At 57.2% G+C, this 16,176-nt stretch overlaps 2 long non-coding RNA genes across 4 annotated transcripts; one reads left to right on the top strand and one right to left on the bottom strand.

The window, feature by feature from the left end:
• Positions 1 to 4,892: 4,892 nt before the first annotated feature.
• Positions 4,893 to 16,129, bottom strand: LOC146400289 (uncharacterized). Of its 3 annotated transcripts, none has more exons than XR_014812131.1 (3): positions 14,634 to 16,129; positions 7,571 to 7,733; positions 4,893 to 6,702 (listed from the first exon to the last, which is right to left on the bottom strand). It is a non-coding gene; the product is annotated as an uncharacterized LOC146400289 (long non-coding RNA). The 3 variants fall into 3 exon arrangements; XR_014812130.1 differs by having other exon boundaries at positions 4,893 to 6,039; XR_014812129.1 differs by having other exon boundaries at positions 5,099 to 7,460.
• On the top strand, positions 7,701 to 11,483 carry LOC146400290 (uncharacterized). Its single transcript, XR_014812126.1, has 3 exons — positions 7,701 to 7,838; positions 8,218 to 8,288; positions 11,349 to 11,483. It is a non-coding gene; the product is annotated as an uncharacterized LOC146400290 (long non-coding RNA).
• Positions 16,130 to 16,176: the final 47 nt, after the last annotated feature.

The raw sequence follows: 16,176 nt of genomic DNA, 5'->3' as shown, positions 1-16,176 counted from the left end.
CTCGCTGCCTGGGGACGCAGAGGCCCGGCCCCGCTTCTGCGCCCATGCTGGCCTCTGGCACGGAAATCATGAGGCACAGCTCCCTCGGTAAGGCTGACAGGGAAACTCCGAGGAGAAGGACGCCTGAGGACTAGGAAGACCGAGGGAAAGGGGGGATAAAGCACCTCGTGCTCGTCTACGCCCCCTTGCGGCAGGGAGTCAGGACCCCGCCCCGCACCCCCACCAAAGGCTGGGACTTTGGCGGAGCTGCTCTTGGGGGTTTTCCTTGATATCTTCACACCCTAGTCATCGAAGAGACGGTGCTTGGAGGTCTGGGCAGAGTGGAGACTGGTTGTGGCAGTGTGATGGGGTGGTGGCGGTGTGATGGGGTGGTGGCAGTGTGATGGGGTGGTGGCGGTGTGATGGGGTGGTGGCAGTGTGATGGGGTGGCAGTGTGATGGGGTGGCGGCAGTGTGATGGGGGTGGTGGCAGTGTGATGGGGGTGGTGGCAGTGTGATGGGGGTTGTGGCAGTGTGATGGGGTGGCGGCAGTGTGATGGGGTGGTGGCAGTGTGATGGGGGTGGTGGCAGTGTGATGGGGTGGCAGTGTGATGGGGTGGTGGCAGTGTGATGGGGTGGTGGCAGTGTGATGGGGTGGCAGTGTGATGGGGTGGCAGTGTGACGGAGGTGGTGGCAGTGTGACGGGGGTGGTGGCAGTGTGATGGGGGTGGTGGCAGTGTGATGGGGTGGCAGTGTGATGGGGTGGCAGTGTGACGGAGGTGGTGGCAGTGTGATGGGGGTGGCGGCAGTGTGATGGGGTGGCAGTGTGATGGGGTGGCAGTGTGATGGGGTGGCGGCAGTGTGATGGAGTGGTGGCAGTGTGATGGGGTGGTGGCAGTGTGATGGGGTGGCAGTGTGATGGGGTGGCAGTGTGATGGGGTGGCGGCAGTGTGATGGAGTGGCGGCAGTGTGATGGGGTGGTGGCAGTGTGATGGGGTGGCAGTGTGATGGGGTGGCAGTGTGATGGGGTGGCGGCAGTGTGATGGAGTGGCGGCAGTGTGATGGGGGTGGCGGCAGTGTGATGGGGGTGGTGGCAGCGTGATGGGGTGGCAGTGTGATGGGGTGGTGGCAGTGTGATGGGGTGGCGGCAGTGTGATGGGGTGGCGGCAGTGTGATGGGGTGGCGGCAGTGTGATGGGGGTGGCGGCAGTGTGATGGGGGTGGCGGCAGTGTGATGGGGTGGTGGCAGTGTGATGGGGTGGCGGCAGTGTGATGGGGTGGCGGCAGTGTGATGGGGGTGGCGGCAGTGTGATGGGGTGGTGGCAGTGTGATGGGGTGGCGGCAGTGTGATGGGGTGGCGGCAGTGTGATGGGGGTGGTGGCAGTGTGATGGGGGTGGTGGCAGCGTGATGGGGTGGCAGTGTGATGGGGTGGTGGCAGTGTGATGGGGTGGTGGCAATGTGATGGGGGTGGTGGCGGTGTGATGGGGTGGTGGCGGTGTGATGGGGTGGCAGTGTGATGGGGGTGGTGGCGGTGTGATTGGGTGGTGGCGGTGTGATGGGGGTGGCGGCAGTGTGATGGGGGTGGCGGCAGTGTGATGGGGGTGGCGGCAGTGTGATGGGGGTGGCGGCAGTGTGATGGGGTGGTGGCAGTGTGATGGGGTGGCGGCAGTGTGATGGGGTGGTGGCAGTGTGATGGGGGTGGTGGCAGTGTGATGGGGGTGGTGGCAGCGTGATGGGGTGGCAGCGTGATGGGGTGGTGGCAGTGTGATGGGGTGGCAGTGTGATGGGGTGGCAGTGTGATGGGGGTGGCGGCGGTGTGATGGGGGTGGCGGCGGTGTGATGGGGGTGGCGGCAGTGTGATGGGGGTGGCGGCAGTGTGATGGGGGTGGCGGCAGTGTGATGGGGGTGGCGGCAGTGTGATGGGGTGGCGGCAGTGTGATGGGGTGGCGGCAGTGTGATGGGGGTGGCGGCAGTGTGATGGGGTGGCGGCAGTGTGATGGGGTGGTGGCAGTGTGATGGGGGTGGTGGCAGTGTGATGGGGGTGGTGGCAGCGTGATGGGGTGGCAGTGTGATGGGGTGGCGGCAGTGTGATGGGGTGGCAGTGTGATGGGGTGGCAGTGTGATGGGGGTGGCGGCAGTGTGATGGGGTGGCAGTGTGATGGGGTGGCAGTGTGATGGGGTGGTGGCAGTGTGATGGGGGTGGCGGCAGTGTGATGGGGGTGGCGGCAGTGTGATGGGGGTGGCGGCAGTGTGATGGGGTGGCGGCAGTGTGATGGGGTGGTGGCAGTGTGATGGGGTGGCGGCAGTGTGATGGGGTGGTGGCAGTGTGATGGGGGTGGCAGTGTGATGGGGAGCAGATGGAGGGCCTACTGGGGACCCTGTATCACAGAGTTGTGATGGCTCTGAAAGGGGTATGAGGCACAACCTGGGTGGTGGTACTTCTTGCTGAGACGTAGAAGGGGCGGGAGGCAGGTGCGAGGAGGGAAAACGGCCGCCCTTGGACCTGCAGTGCTGAGTTAGGACTGTCTGTGGGAAGGTAGGACCACTGGATCTACAGGCCCTCTGTTGTTTTTTACATCTCAATTTATTTATTTATTTTGGCTGCAAGAGGCAGAGGCTTGATGTGACATCTCAGTTCCCAGACCAGGGACTGAACCCCAGGCCGCAGTGCTGAAAGTGTAGGATCCTAACCCCTAGACCACCAGGGAGCTCCTCAGCTCTCAGATTTTTTTCTGGAGCTTCCCGGCACTTCCGGCCACTGCTTCCTCTTGGGGCTGGGGACCCTCGCTTCTGTCCCCTCTGGCCTGCCCCGACCTTCTCCATTTCCCAAATGTGTCTTAAGCTCCGACTAGGGGCCCGGCACTGTCTTCAGTGCTGGGGATACAGCCGTGAACAACACAGACAAGCCCTCCCTGGCCTGGTGCTTGTGGTCCAGCGGGAAGAGTGACCATAAACAAGAAATCAAAAGAGTGCATGGGCTGCACTGTGTGAGAAGCTGCAGTGCTCCGGAGAAGGGGCGGGGTGCTGGGTGAGATGGGGAGCCAGGGCTTTAGAAAGACTTGGGACCTGAGGCTTCTCAGGGGGGAGATAACGGGGGAAGAACGCCTTCCGGGAAGGGTAGAGCCGGAGGCTGCAGGAAGGCGGGAGGGGCTGGGGGAGAGGGGAGTGGGCAGAGGCCAGGCCGCACAGGTGGTCTTTTCTCCCAGACCAGGGCCACGGCATCATTTTTAAAAATTTAATGAGATATAATTCTCCTGCCAATTAATCTGCCCATTTAATAGACAATTACACCTGATATATTCGAGAGTCACTCAACCATCACCACAGTCAATTATAGAACATTTTCGTCCCTTGAGAAGAAACCCTGCACTGTTTGGCCATGGCCTCCGTCCAGCCTGCTGCCCAGGCCCTAAGCAACCACGAATCTGCTCCCTGTCTCAGTAGGTTTTTCCCTGCCCTGGACACTTCACGAGAACCGAATCCGGAGCGTGTGGCCTGTGGTGTCTGCCTGAGCATCGCGTCCTCAGGGTCTGTCTGCAGGGTAACCTGTGTCAACCTTACTCCTTCCTGCCGTGTGCATGGGCCACATTCTGCTCACCTAGTTTTCCGGCGTGGACGGGTGTGCCCTCGTGGTTTGGGGACTGCTATGGACACACGTGTGCAAGGTTCCGCATGGTCTCGCCCTTACTGACAGTGTTTTGAGTGGAGGAGAATCACACTCCAGCTCACGTCAGAAATTTCTGTTCAGGAGCTCCCTGCTGGCTCAGCGGGCTAAGTGTTACTGCTGTGGTTTGGGTCCCCGCTGTGGCGAGGGTTCAATCCCTGGCCCAGGAACTTCTGTGTGCTGCAGGCATGGCCAAAAAGAAACGAAGTTCTTGTGGAGTTTATATTTTCATCACTCTGGCGAAGAAGAAATAGAGAGCGTGGGCCCTAATGGAAGAACGGACCCAGGAGGCCCCTACCCCCACTGCCGTGGCTGAAGCCCTTCCAGACCCCACTCAGCTGGGGCTGGGCTCCCATCTGACCTGCACTGGGCCTCCCTCTCCCTCTTTAGGTCTGGCTTTGTGATGGTTTCAGAAGAGCTGAACAGCCACTTTCCCTAATGTTAACCGTGTCTCATTATTAGAATAATTATTTTTTATTTATGTATATATATTTTTTACAGCTGCACCTGTGGCATACGGAAGCTCCCGGGCTAGGGGTTGAATTGGCGCTGCAGCTGCCAGCCTACACCACAGCCATGGCAATGAAAGATCCTTAACCCACTAAGTGAGGCCAGGAATCAAACCCCTATCCTCATGGATACTGTGTCGGGTTCTTAACCCACTGAGCCACAACAGGAACTCCCCGAATAATTATTTTAAAAATGAAGTAACTCACGCACATAGCGCAAAACTCAAAATGAACAAAAGGTGTGTCTGGAGAAATCCGTCTGCCTCTCAGCCACCAGCGCCTCCACTGACACCAGCCACCAGCCCAATGTCTCCTGCCCTCACCTGGGAATAGGATCAGCAGGTAACACACAGGTCGTGCAGTTAAACTTCAATTCCAGACAAACAGTGGAGAGTTTCCAGTCTACGTATATCCCCAAACTGGGAGTTCCCAATGTGGCTCAGGGGCAATGGGCCCGACTACCATCCATGAGAACGCAGGTTCGATCCCTGGCCCTGCTCAGTGGGTTAAAGATCCGGCGTTGCCGTGAACTGTGGTGTAGGTCGCAGACATGACTCAGATCCAGCATTGCTGTGGCTGTGGTGTAGGCCGGCAGCTGCAGCTCTGATTCAACCCCTGGCCTGGGAACTTTCACATGCCACAGGCGCGGCCCTAAAAAGACCCCCCTCCCTGCCAAAATATATCCCAAATAATGTATGGGACATCCTCGTGATTAAAAATTATTTGTTGCTTAGTCTGAAATTCAAATTTCCCTGATTGTCCTGTATTTTTATTTGCTAAAACTGCACCCCTGCCAAGGAGAGAAGGCCTGTGGGGGACAGATTCGGTGTGGAAAGTAAACAAGAGCTGGGGTAGCTCAGAGACTTCTGGGCTGCAGCTGTGTTCCTGCTGATTTATGTTTGGGCTACTTGATTCCTATCTAGCGAGTTGGATCTACAGATCTCAAATTTTTATTTTTATGTTTTGGCCATACTCATGGCATGAAGAAGTTCCAGGACCAGGGATCAAATGGGCCACAGCCGTGACAACACCAGACCCTGAACCTACTGAGCCACCAGGGAACTCCCAGATCTTATTTTATTTTCCACTTGTTTATCTTATAAAAGCCCAAGAAGCCTACTGTGAGTGGAGCCTGGCAAAGGCAGTTGCTAAGGCCCGTGGCTGCTCTTCCCAAACTGCTGAGAGGGCAGATAAGTGGCAGCACCTGCCCCTGGCATGGCCCTCACTGTTTTCCTCTAAAACGTCAGCCCCATGAGGCCAGTGGCCTATGTCTCTCGGTCGCTCTTGTATCACCAGTGCCCAGAGCAGGGCCTAGGACAGAGCAAAACTTTCAATCAATATTTAAGTGAATGCCTCTGGAAATGGGCCCCAGGAATTAACAATCACGTGGGACGTGGCATGGTGACAGCGGAATGTCACTGCTGTAACCGAGCGAGTGCCCCGTGGGGCTCCTGGGCACACAGACCTTTCTGTGTCCCCCATTGCTTCTTTTTAGGGAGTAAGCCTTGGCCTCCAGGACCTCCCCTGAGCTCCAAGGGGCAGGTTCAAACAGTTGCTAACAGGGGGAAGGGAGGGGATGCAGAGGCCCGAGAGGAGCCGTCAAGAAATGACAGCGGTGGTCTGGGGGCAGGTCCTGGCCCCTCCTCCAGGAACACAGACAACGATATCTCTGAGTTCTTCCACAGAAGGACACCGCCCAACACATGGACGGTGTGCAGGAAGCCGCCTTCATTCCGGAAAGACCACCACCAGACCGCCAGACACCAGCTTGGAAGACAACGCCAGCTCACCAATCCCCGATCCTTATCTGCAGCCCCGTTCTTCTCCCCCAGTCTCTCCTGAGGGGGCATGGTCTTTGAGGCATGAGCCTGCTGTAACTCTCCTTTGCCTGGTAAAGCAATAAAGCTGTTTTTTCTCCTTCGCCCCAAACACTGTCTCTGCATTTCTAGTCGGCGCCGATGAAAGAGGCCGAGTTCCGGCAACACTACATTCAAAGCGCCCCTTCCTGGGGGTAACGTCACAGGAAATACTTGCAGGAAAACCGGCTTCTGCCAGATTGCATCTTTCGACTATGGCCCAGGACAACAGCTCGATAGTCCGTCCTCCTCATCGTGTCGTGAACACCGCTGTGCCTGGGGCGGGGGTTCTGGAGTCTCGCCCAGGCCGTGCGTTATCCGGGGGGCCCCTGGGCGCTTTACCCCTCTGGGTGCTCTCTGAGTTCCTGCCCCTCCCCAGGTTCCGTGGCCTCCATGTGGCCTCCATCTGTGGGCACTGGGGACCGGGATCCCAAAGGCACGCCTTTGCCACAACTTTGCGAGGCGTGTGGACCAGAAAGAAAGGCAGGGTGGGAGGACGAGCCAGAGCGACCTCTCTCCGCCTGTGTACAAGTGTGTGGCTTTGGTGGAGACACGTGTTTGCTGTGAATCTGTGTGCACAGACAAGGGCCCCAGCCCTGATGCGACAGGAGGCTGACATGAGATGGCGCAGGTGTCCTTGCTAAGAGCCCTGGCCACCTGGTGTGTTTCCAGATGAACCTGGCAGTGTAAACTCACTGTGTATGTGTGTGTGTGTGTGTGTGTGTGTGTGTGTGTGTGTGTGAGAGAGAGAGAGAGGGAGGGAGGGACGAAGGGGTGGGAGAGAGGGAGAGAGATTGAGAGACTGCGGGAAACAAGAATTTGGCAGTCACGCAGCTGAGTGGGATTTTTATGGGGTGTCTCCTGCTTTGGGGCCCTGCCTGTCCCTCCTGCAGACCCACGAGTTTCCGTCCAGGCCCACTTCCTTCCATCTGGTCCACGCCTCCTTCCAGACCCAGGTCCAGAAACCAGCCATTCTGGAGATTAAGTTAAAACCAAGAGGTTTCCAGCCAACAGCCAGCCTGGGACCAGGGCAGGGCCTCGGTTTGGAAGAGTGGCTGCTGTTCTCCCAGAAAAGTGGGTGAGCTATGTCTCCCCTTAGAGGGAGAAGGCCCCACACAGGTACTGAACCAGGGATCCTCTGAGTCCTTCCCACGGCCCCGCCAGGAAGACAGAGACACACCTGCCCCTTTTCTCTCTGTCCAGCATCCCTGAGCTTGGGGACGCCCTCCGATGAGGCTGTCGGTGGAGGGGCCACAGGCACAAGACCTCGAGGGGCGGGTCAGCGCGCCCTGCACCCCTGCATCAGTGATGGGGCCAAGGCTGAGCAAAGGCCTGAAGCAGAGTCCAGCATCTTTGCCTGAAAATGTGGCTGTTGAGGCTCAGAGATGTTAAGTGCCCTGTCTTAAGACACACAGCGGGACCAGAACCAGGGAGGCCTCCAAGGCCGCGGCACCTGCCAGGGAGGGACAGGCGACTGAATCCTGGGGCCGTGGAGTTCTGACTCTGACCTGAGAAGGGCCCTGGGGGAGGGAGATGGGAGGCAGCAGTGGGACACCTACTCACCGCCAGAACTTTCTGACAGAGGCAGAAGCAGCCAGGCAGCTCCTGAACGGCCAGAAGAGGCTGCTGGCTCTCAGCCCGTGGAAGATTTTGGCTGCACTGGGATCGCTGGAGCAGAGTTACTGCCTGGGGAGCCGGCTGGAGTCGCTGGCCAGGACCGTGGCGCCTGCACAGGGAAAGAGTCCGGGGGAGGCGGCTCAGCGGGAGGAGGCGTGGGAGAGAAACCGGCCGCGTGGGCTGCCCGCGGGGCCAGGACCAGGACGTCCTGAGGGTGGGTGTGGGCTGCGGTGGGCAAGAGAGCATGTGAAGAGGGTGTGTAAAAATACCGATGTGCACACATGTGAGACTGTACATGCGCATGTGCAGGTGCGCGCGCAAACATGCATGTACACATGCACACACGAACATGTGGGCGTCTATGTATACGCACATGCATGCAATGTGTGTACACATGCATGTGAACACTGCATTTGATGTGTACGCGTGCATATGTGTAATGCATGTACACATCCACATATGTACACATGCACACGTGTGTACACTGCTTGTGTGTGTAGAGTGCATATGTGTGCATGCCTGTGCATATGTATATGTAGGATATGTGCACATGTGTGTGTGTGCACATTGTGCCAGAACGTGTGTCCTTTCAGGGCCGGGGCACGCGGAGGTGGAGGGAGCTCCCAGGAAAGGGACGAAGGACGAGGCAGCAGAGGGAACCGAGGTGGGCTTCACGCAAATGCCTAAGTTAGGATCTTGCTGCTGTTGACCTGGGGGCAGTTGGGGAGGACAGGGCTCCGGAGGGAGACGACCCTGTCGGGTCCCTGTGCAGGCCGAGGTGCCCTGCCTTCTCCCGTGGCTGCCAGAGCTCTCCCAAGATGAGCGGCTTCTGGGGCAGAGGTTTTGGCAAAAGCTGCAGAATGAAAACCTGGGAGGATATTAAGAAAACGATACCACCCACACTCAGAGCCCTCCAGTCTGAGGCTCTGCTTTACTGTGTGCTCGCCGCCTGCACAGGGAAAAGAGGTGACTCAGGAATTTCTAAAAAAAGGACTGTTCCCAGCACCAGCCCAGGGCCAACATGGCCTCCCTGGGCTCGGGCTGCTCAATCTCCCCGCTGCCCAGCCCTCCTCTGGGCATGGGCTGTGCACCCAGGACAACGGTGCCAGGGAAGAACCAGGAGCACGTGGGGCAAGGTGGACAGAGGGGCCTGGCAGGAGCAGCATGAGAGTGGTGGGGAGAGTGCCTGGGGATGTGCTGATGGCATCATACGACCAGTCTTGCAAGGGCACAGGCTTGAGGGCACCTGCACTTTGGCTCAGAGCACCCCCACACACAGCTTGCACCCACTATGGACCAGTGGGAGGTGGGACACTGTCTTCTCCTCTTGCCCCACGGCCTTCTCAGCTCTCACCTGGACCTGGCCCAGCCCCCTCCCTGGGCCCCGCCTCCGTTTTGAACCTTCCCTCCCACACTCTTCACAGTTGGAAGAGGATGAGGTGCCTCCCCAATATCCCCTTCCCTCTTTACAGCAGGCAGGGCCCTGGTTTTGAGTGGGGGCAGCACTGTGTCTGGATAAAACGCAGCTTCCCCAGGCTCTGTTGCAGTTTGGGTGGCCATGTGACTCAGTGCTGGCCATGAGATGGGAGTGGACATTCCTAGGTGGGGGCTTCTGGAACATCTTTTGTGCTTAGTCTGTTCTCTTCCCTCCTGCCTGGAACGGCAATGTAATGCCTAGTGTTCTGGCAGCCGTCTTGTGACCATAAGGAAAGACAGTATCCTAAAGATCCTAGAATAAGACCACGGGAAGAATCTGTGCCCCTGAACAAACTCTGGAACTTCCTGATGAGCCCTGGACGGCTGTTATCCGAGAGAGGGTGGAGGGAGAGCCTTCTAAAGCCTTAACAGTGGACGAAACAGCCTGTTTCAAGGAATGGAGATAAGTACATAGCTGGAGAGTCCAGGGAATGGAATCCATCCCCAAGTCTTCCTGGCTCTTTGCCTGATGAGTCTGCTCTGCTTCCTCTGGCTCTTGCTATTCCTCAGACTTATTATTTTTATTTTATTTTTTTTGGTCTTTTTAGGGCAGCACCCATGGCATATGGAGGTTCCCAGGCTAGGGGTCAAAATGGAGCCGTAGCCACTGGCCTACACCACAGTCACAGCAACACCAGATCTGAGCTGCATCTGTGATCACAGCTCTTGAAAATGGCGCATCGTTAACCCATTGAATGAGGCCAGGGATTGAACCTGCATCCTCATGGGTGCTAGTCAGATTTGTTTCCACTGAGCCATGACGGAACTCCGCTCTTGCTATTCCTTTTTTTTTTTTTTTTTTTTTTTTTTTTTTTTTTTTTGCTTTTTAGGGCTGCACTCCCAGCATATGGAGGTTCCCAAGCTAGAGGTCGAAACGGAGCTGTAGCCATCAGCCTATGCCACAGCCACAAGGAATCCAAGCCGTGTCTGCAACCTACACCACAGCTCACGGCAACGCCAGATCCTTAACCCACTGAGCGAGGCCAGGGATCGAACCCAAAAACCTCATGGTTCCTAGTCGGATTTGTTTCTGCTGCACCACAACGGGAACTCCTCACTCTTGCTATTCCTGATGGAGCATCGTGGGATGAACTCAGCAGAGGCCAGCCTCAGCCTCCTGTTCCCAGCCCCCACCTCCAACTTCAGCCCCTCTGTGCCGCGAGGGCCCCCTTACCCCCACCATCACCCTGAAGCCCCTCTGATTTCTCTTCTTCCCCAACCAGAGGCAAAGCCTCTGCTATCTTTGGCTGCTGTCCGAGCGTGCTGGGCTCTCAGTTCCATGACACAGGCTCCTGGACCCAGGACGCAGCAGCTGCACAGAGGTGGGGCTGGGCATTTATGATGTGGCAGCAGGGTTCACGGGCTCCCAACATCTCCAGGCGGCCCAGGGGCTCCTAGTGGCCAGGGTAGCGGTCCAGGCAGGTGGGGTGATGGCTCGCTGCATCTCGCCAGACTGCAGGGCTGTCAACGGCCTGATGGCAGAAATGCTGTGCCCAGCACCACCTCCCTGGGCAGCCGGCCTGAGTCTCATTCCCACACACGGGCAGGACTGTCCTGATTCCCCAGGTTTGCGGGGACACTGCAGCAGCCACAGGTGTGCACCTGCATAGGTGCGTGCTCTGCCCATGAGGCTGGGATTGTCAGGCCCTGCCCCTGTCACCCCCCTCCCTGATGCAGCCCTTGTGCTCCCTGAGTCCGCTCTTGGGACCTGGCTGTTCCTCCAGTTCTGTAACTGAGAGCTTCTGCCCCATCTCTGGGGATGCACATGACACATCTCGGTGTCCCAGGCTGGGGCTCAAGGGAAGCTGACTCCAAGGTGGAGTTACTGTGCCCTTGGGAACCAGGCCTGGGAAAGGGAGGGGAGGGAAGCAGGACTGGGCAGGAGGGTCCAGCTGAGCCCAGGCCCAGGGGCAGCCCTGTCCAGCCCCCAGAGGGTCCAGGGCTTGAAGGCCCTTCCAAGTTATGATAACGTTGGGTCAAAATGTTCAGGTCCTCCTGTCTCAGCCTGGATGATCCTTGAATGTGGGCTGCCCTGAAGGGCGTGGCCTTGGGCGCAGAGCCCTGGGCAGTGACGTCTTTCCGGAGAGGGTGGGGGTTGGAGGCTGGCTGCCTCTTTCCTCCATGGGAGGTAATTGCCATCCCATTCTATGGGGTCAGCTTCCCAGTCGTGCTTCTTGAAGCATCACATGCTGATGACGGCAGAAAGTCCATGTCCTCAGTGCCCTTCGAGGTCCTGCCCTCCTCCCAGGGAGGGTCCCTGACAGACCCCACCCCACCCCCCAAATGTGGCCGTTCACCTCGGAGACCTGCTGCGGACATGGGTACAGCCTGGAGCAGGACCTGCACCCTCTGCCGGAATGTGCAGCCTCAAGTTGGGCAGCAAGAAGCAATGGCCTGAGGACAACAACTGCCTGCATAGATTAACCACCACCAAGGATTAACTGCCCTCTGTCCTGGGACTTGACCCGCCACCCTCCCCTGACTGTCCCCCGTCTTCATTGTTCCTGCCACAAGTTCCTGCCACGGATCCTTTATAGGCCTAGCATCTCCGAGCAGTCGGGGCTGGCGCCACCTTGACCTCAGCCCACCCGCTTCGGGTGCCTTAATAAATCTCTCCTCTTGCCTGACTTGGCCTTGTGCGTTCCTCCCTCGTGCACCCACCTGTGCCTGTGGGGCCGTCAGCGTCCAGCCCAGCCCAGCCCAGCCCTGCCTTGGGGCTCCGACTGCAGAAATGAGGCGGCTGTGATAAGCAGCTGCATGGAATCCTGGCCAAAGCTGACTGGTGCCCAGGAGTGGACACCATAAGAACAAAGCTGAAAATGTGGCTGAATGGAAGGGGAGGGAGATGATGTGACGTGCAGACCCATCTCAGGTTGGAGAGCTGCTGACTCGCGCCATGCGGTGGAGAAGTATTTGATCTGCCGGTCCTCGGCTGTGTTCAGGACAAAGGCCACGTGGGAGGGGCTGGAGGGAAAGGTTCACGTGCTGGCTCCCCGGAGCTTTTAGGAAGGTCCCTCAAGAGACGTGAGCTGGGACACGAGCCAGCACATCTATCAGGCGGGATGGCGGAGGGCAGAGCATCTCTGAAGTCCTGCCTGCCATCCACTTGACCAGCTCGGCTCCCAGGGGTGAGAGGAAATGCCTTCCTTCAGCCCCAAGCTGCGAGTGAGCGGCCTTGGAGGGTGGGGTGTGGGTGCAGCGGGAAACGGCCCCGTGCCCGTCCTCCCAGCTGGCGCTCTTGGGAGGACCACACAGTAATGACCCGGCCGTGGCGGGGGTGGGGTGGCAGAGGGATGTTTCTGTCTGGAGCTTGTGTGTCAAGACAAACACAGCTGGGCTGAGGCCAGGCCGTGAGCAGTCTCAGGCTTCGAGGCGAAGCAAGCCTGTGGACGCGTGTACATGGAGGAGCCTGGAAGCTTTCTAGGGTTTGAGGGAACTCGGTTATCAAAGTGGTCCTGGACCTGTATGGGCTTGGGGCTAAGTGAAGCCCAAGGCTGACCCCAGTTGCAGCAGGAGGAGCTGGGCTGAGAAGGCTCGGCCCCGGGAATGATGGCATATTCTCTCCTATGTCCAGCTCAGAAATGGCCACGGAGACCCAGCGACCAGCAGATTTCCTCCCACAGGGCACTGGGTCAGGTCTGCGGGGGACGCTGGCCACTGGGACATCTCCCAGGGGCAGATGGGGCTGGCCATTGGCTCTTCAAGGAAACAGTACTGCTCAGGCTTGACAGCTGCCAGGGGCTGGATGCATTTCCTGTTCTGCTGGGGTCTAACTGGGCTGCCAGGGTGATGGTCATGTCCACGTGCTCTGGTTACACTGAGCATCTTGTCCTGCAGCTTCCCTGCCGAGCCTATGTTCTTCCTTGCCTCTGCTCCTTTGCTCTGGTTGCTCCAGCTACCCAGAATGTTTTCCAATTTTCTCCTCACACTCATTTTTCAAGGCTGAGTCCACATGTTACCTCCTCCCAGAAGCCTTCCCAAACTGCTCAGGGCTTCCTTTGAGTTCACTTGGGCATACTTCCAACCAAGCAAGGATTGTACCATGTCATTATGTAGCAGTCCGTTATTGCCACGATAATGCTGCATAACAAATTACCCTCAATTTCAGCGGCTTATCACAGGAAGTACTTGTTTTCCCATTAATGGATATTTAGGATGACTGCAGTAAGTCTGACCCAGGCTATGGGTCAGGAGGGCTCGGTTCCCAGTCTTGGGTTGGTTTCAGCTTTCCTCCATGTGTCTCATTCTGGGGGCCACGTGGACCACAAGAGGCATCAACTCCTCTGTGTGCATCAGACCCTCTAATAGGTCATGGCCCCAAGTCAAAGTCCAGGGGCAGAGAAGTATCCTCCACACCCGCTGCTTCCGTGTCGTCTCCTCCTCTAGACTGTGAGCTTCTCAAGGCCTGTGTCTGAGTCTCGTGTGGTCCCAGTACCAGTGAGGAGTGGGTGCCCAGGGTCACTGAAGAACTGAACCTACCCCCCAGGGCCACCTGCCTGCCTGTTGCTGCCCTCACCAGCAGCTGGGTTTGTCCACTCAAGCCCTCCATCCATTAGTGATGTCTTCAGTTAAGCAGCATCTCCTCTTCCCCATTTGTTTTATTGATTCTGTTGGTTCCTTCTGATCTGGGAGGTAAATTCTTTCTCCTGATGGGGAAGGAGTCACAGAGGCTGAGTTCCTTGGCGTGGGGTCCTGCATCCTGCAGGTGCTTTCTCAATGTTGGCCAGCTGGCAGGCGGATGGGGGTGTGGATGGAGTGTCACCTGGGCCAGGCAGGCTGCCAGGCAGGTGTGAGGAGCAGTGCCAGTGGTGCTTGCGCATAGTAGAGTGTTCCTTTCCTTCCCTCTGTTGGGTGCCCCACCCCCACCAGAACCCCTCCCAGGCTTCCTTTCTTCCTCTTCATTCTCTGCACCCGCCCTGTGGGTTCACCGCCTCCCAGTCTCTTTTCCTGTCAGACTCTTCCTTTCCAGGGCATCGCTTCTTCTGGACGGCGAGAGGCTCTGGGAATGAGGCTGCCAAAAATGCAGGCTTGAAACCGGAGACGTTTCGAGAGGAAAAAGAATTTTTAAATCTTGGCCTAAGGTTTGTTCCAGGGAGAAAGTGAATCCCAAATCTTCCTCTGGGACTTGGCTTCTTTCCAGTTCCCCATCTTGAGATGAGTTTTAAAGGGAGATTCAGTGGTGGTGGGTGGGGAGGGAGGTTGAAGCTGCATTTTGACCTGCAGCTTTGCCCTCCTGGCTACTCACCTCCGAGCCTTAGCTCATCCTTCTATCCTTTCTGGGAAAGGCCTTTCCCTGTCCCAAACCCCTCTGGCTCCCTAAGGGCTCAGCACTAATGCCTCCTCCTCCATGAAGCCTCCCTGATTACTCTGTGCCCAACAATGTGAGGGGCAGGTGAGAGGACTGGACTCAAAATCGGACAGTGCTGGGCTCAGGGCCAGGCCCTGTCAAATGTGTGAGCTTGCGTAAGTCTGCCGGTAGCCCCAGGCCTCACTTTCCCACCTGTTCAATGGGGATAGCAAGGGCAGCACTTACCTTAGGGGTGACCGATAGTATCAAATAGCATCTCTCCACGGAGGGCCCGGCCTCTGCAGGTGGCAGGATCTGCTGCTTCCCATGGGCTTCTACAACAGCATCATGGCTCCCACATCCTGTGCATCCTGCTCAGGCTGAGAAGGCTGGCAGTGAGCTCAGCTTGGAGATTCCTGGCAAGTCCCCCCACCTGTAGAGGCAGTACAGCTTCCAGACTCTGCCTTCCAGGCCAGGGTCTAAGATCTACCCCAGCTGCTCTGAGAGCCTGGCAGAGTTTGACCTTTCTCCCACAGTGCTCTAAAATGTCTTCAGCTTCCTTTATTACACACAGACAAGCATTGACATCTGGCAAAAGCTTTAGTGAAATTAATGCCGCATAAAAAGATGGAATATCACTTATCAGCTTCGGCAGCCCTGAGACGAGACAGCCTTAAAGCTAGTGACCTGGGCAGTGGGTTACAGAAACAGTTTGCTGATCAGTGTAGAGGTTTCTTCCTTCCTGGAGCAGCACGGATGATTTGGGCAGGACCAGACCCGGGGTGCAAACTCTCTTCTAAAGCATGGGGAGGCAGCAGGACGCAACTGAAAAAGCCTGGGCTGGTGTCTGTCAATTCTCGCTGTGCCCCTGACCAGCTGGCTGGTGGGCACATGGCTTCCTGATTTGCACCCTGGGCCTCTGGTCTGAAAGAGATTAATTTCGCTCAGAGGGGAGCTGTGTGAATTAGCAGAGACGGTGTGGGGACCCAACTGGCCCACAGTAGGAGCTCAGAGGATGCCAGAGTCTCCTCCCCGAGGCCCCTAAGTTCCATGTCCAGGCAAAGTCCCTACACTGTAAATTCCAGTCGATGACACTATTGGTCACAATCTCATGACTTTAAGCATAAAGTCAACATTCTTCTGCTGGGTATTCAAATCACTTCAGGTCTGACCCCTGTTGTGCTCTTGTCCTGTGAACTGAGGGGATGGAACCCTTGGAGCTCCACCTTCTTTCATCTCTGTCTCCAAGCACACTCCCTCATTCCTGCCTCAACACCACTTGTCCTGTTGGCAGACAGGCCCGCCTTCAGACGCTCCTCTTTATCATCAGGGTTCTAGGCTGCAAGTAAACGAAATCGACTCTGGCTGACTTAAGCAGGAGAAGAATTTGCTGAAAAGCAGAGTGAGTCACCACGGAATTGTTGGACAACCAGACTGGGAGGCAGCTGGGGAACATTTCGCGGAAAGCAACAGCAAACTCCGCTTAGAAAGACTAAAACAAAAAGGAAATTCACAGTTCCGGTAACGAGCAGAAGTCCAAAGACGGGGCAGCTCCAGGGGTAGTTAATTCAGGGGCTCCGTGGTGGTTGCTAGGACCCAGATGTTTCCACATCTCTACTCTGCTGGGTTCTCCTGGTGGTCACAATGTGGCTGTTAGGTCACAACCGGACACAACCACGTCCAAAACAAAAGGAGAACCTGTCACTCCCAGTCAGCCATTCCCGGCATTGAGGGAATTGCCCAGCAGCCCCAGCAGCCTTCTCCTCAATCTCATTGGCCAGATAGAGAT

The sequence above is a fragment of the Sus scrofa genome, chromosome 8, assembly GCF_054392235.1.
Source record: "Sus scrofa isolate SSC_HxYL_T2T_F1_AM1 chromosome 8, Sscrofa_HxYL_maternal_Yorkshire_Landrace_v2.0, whole genome shotgun sequence".
Taxonomy (NCBI): Eukaryota; Metazoa; Chordata; class Mammalia; order Artiodactyla; family Suidae; genus Sus; species Sus scrofa.
Note: the sequence above shows the minus strand (reverse complement) of the source record. Positions and strands in the feature narration are given on the sequence as shown.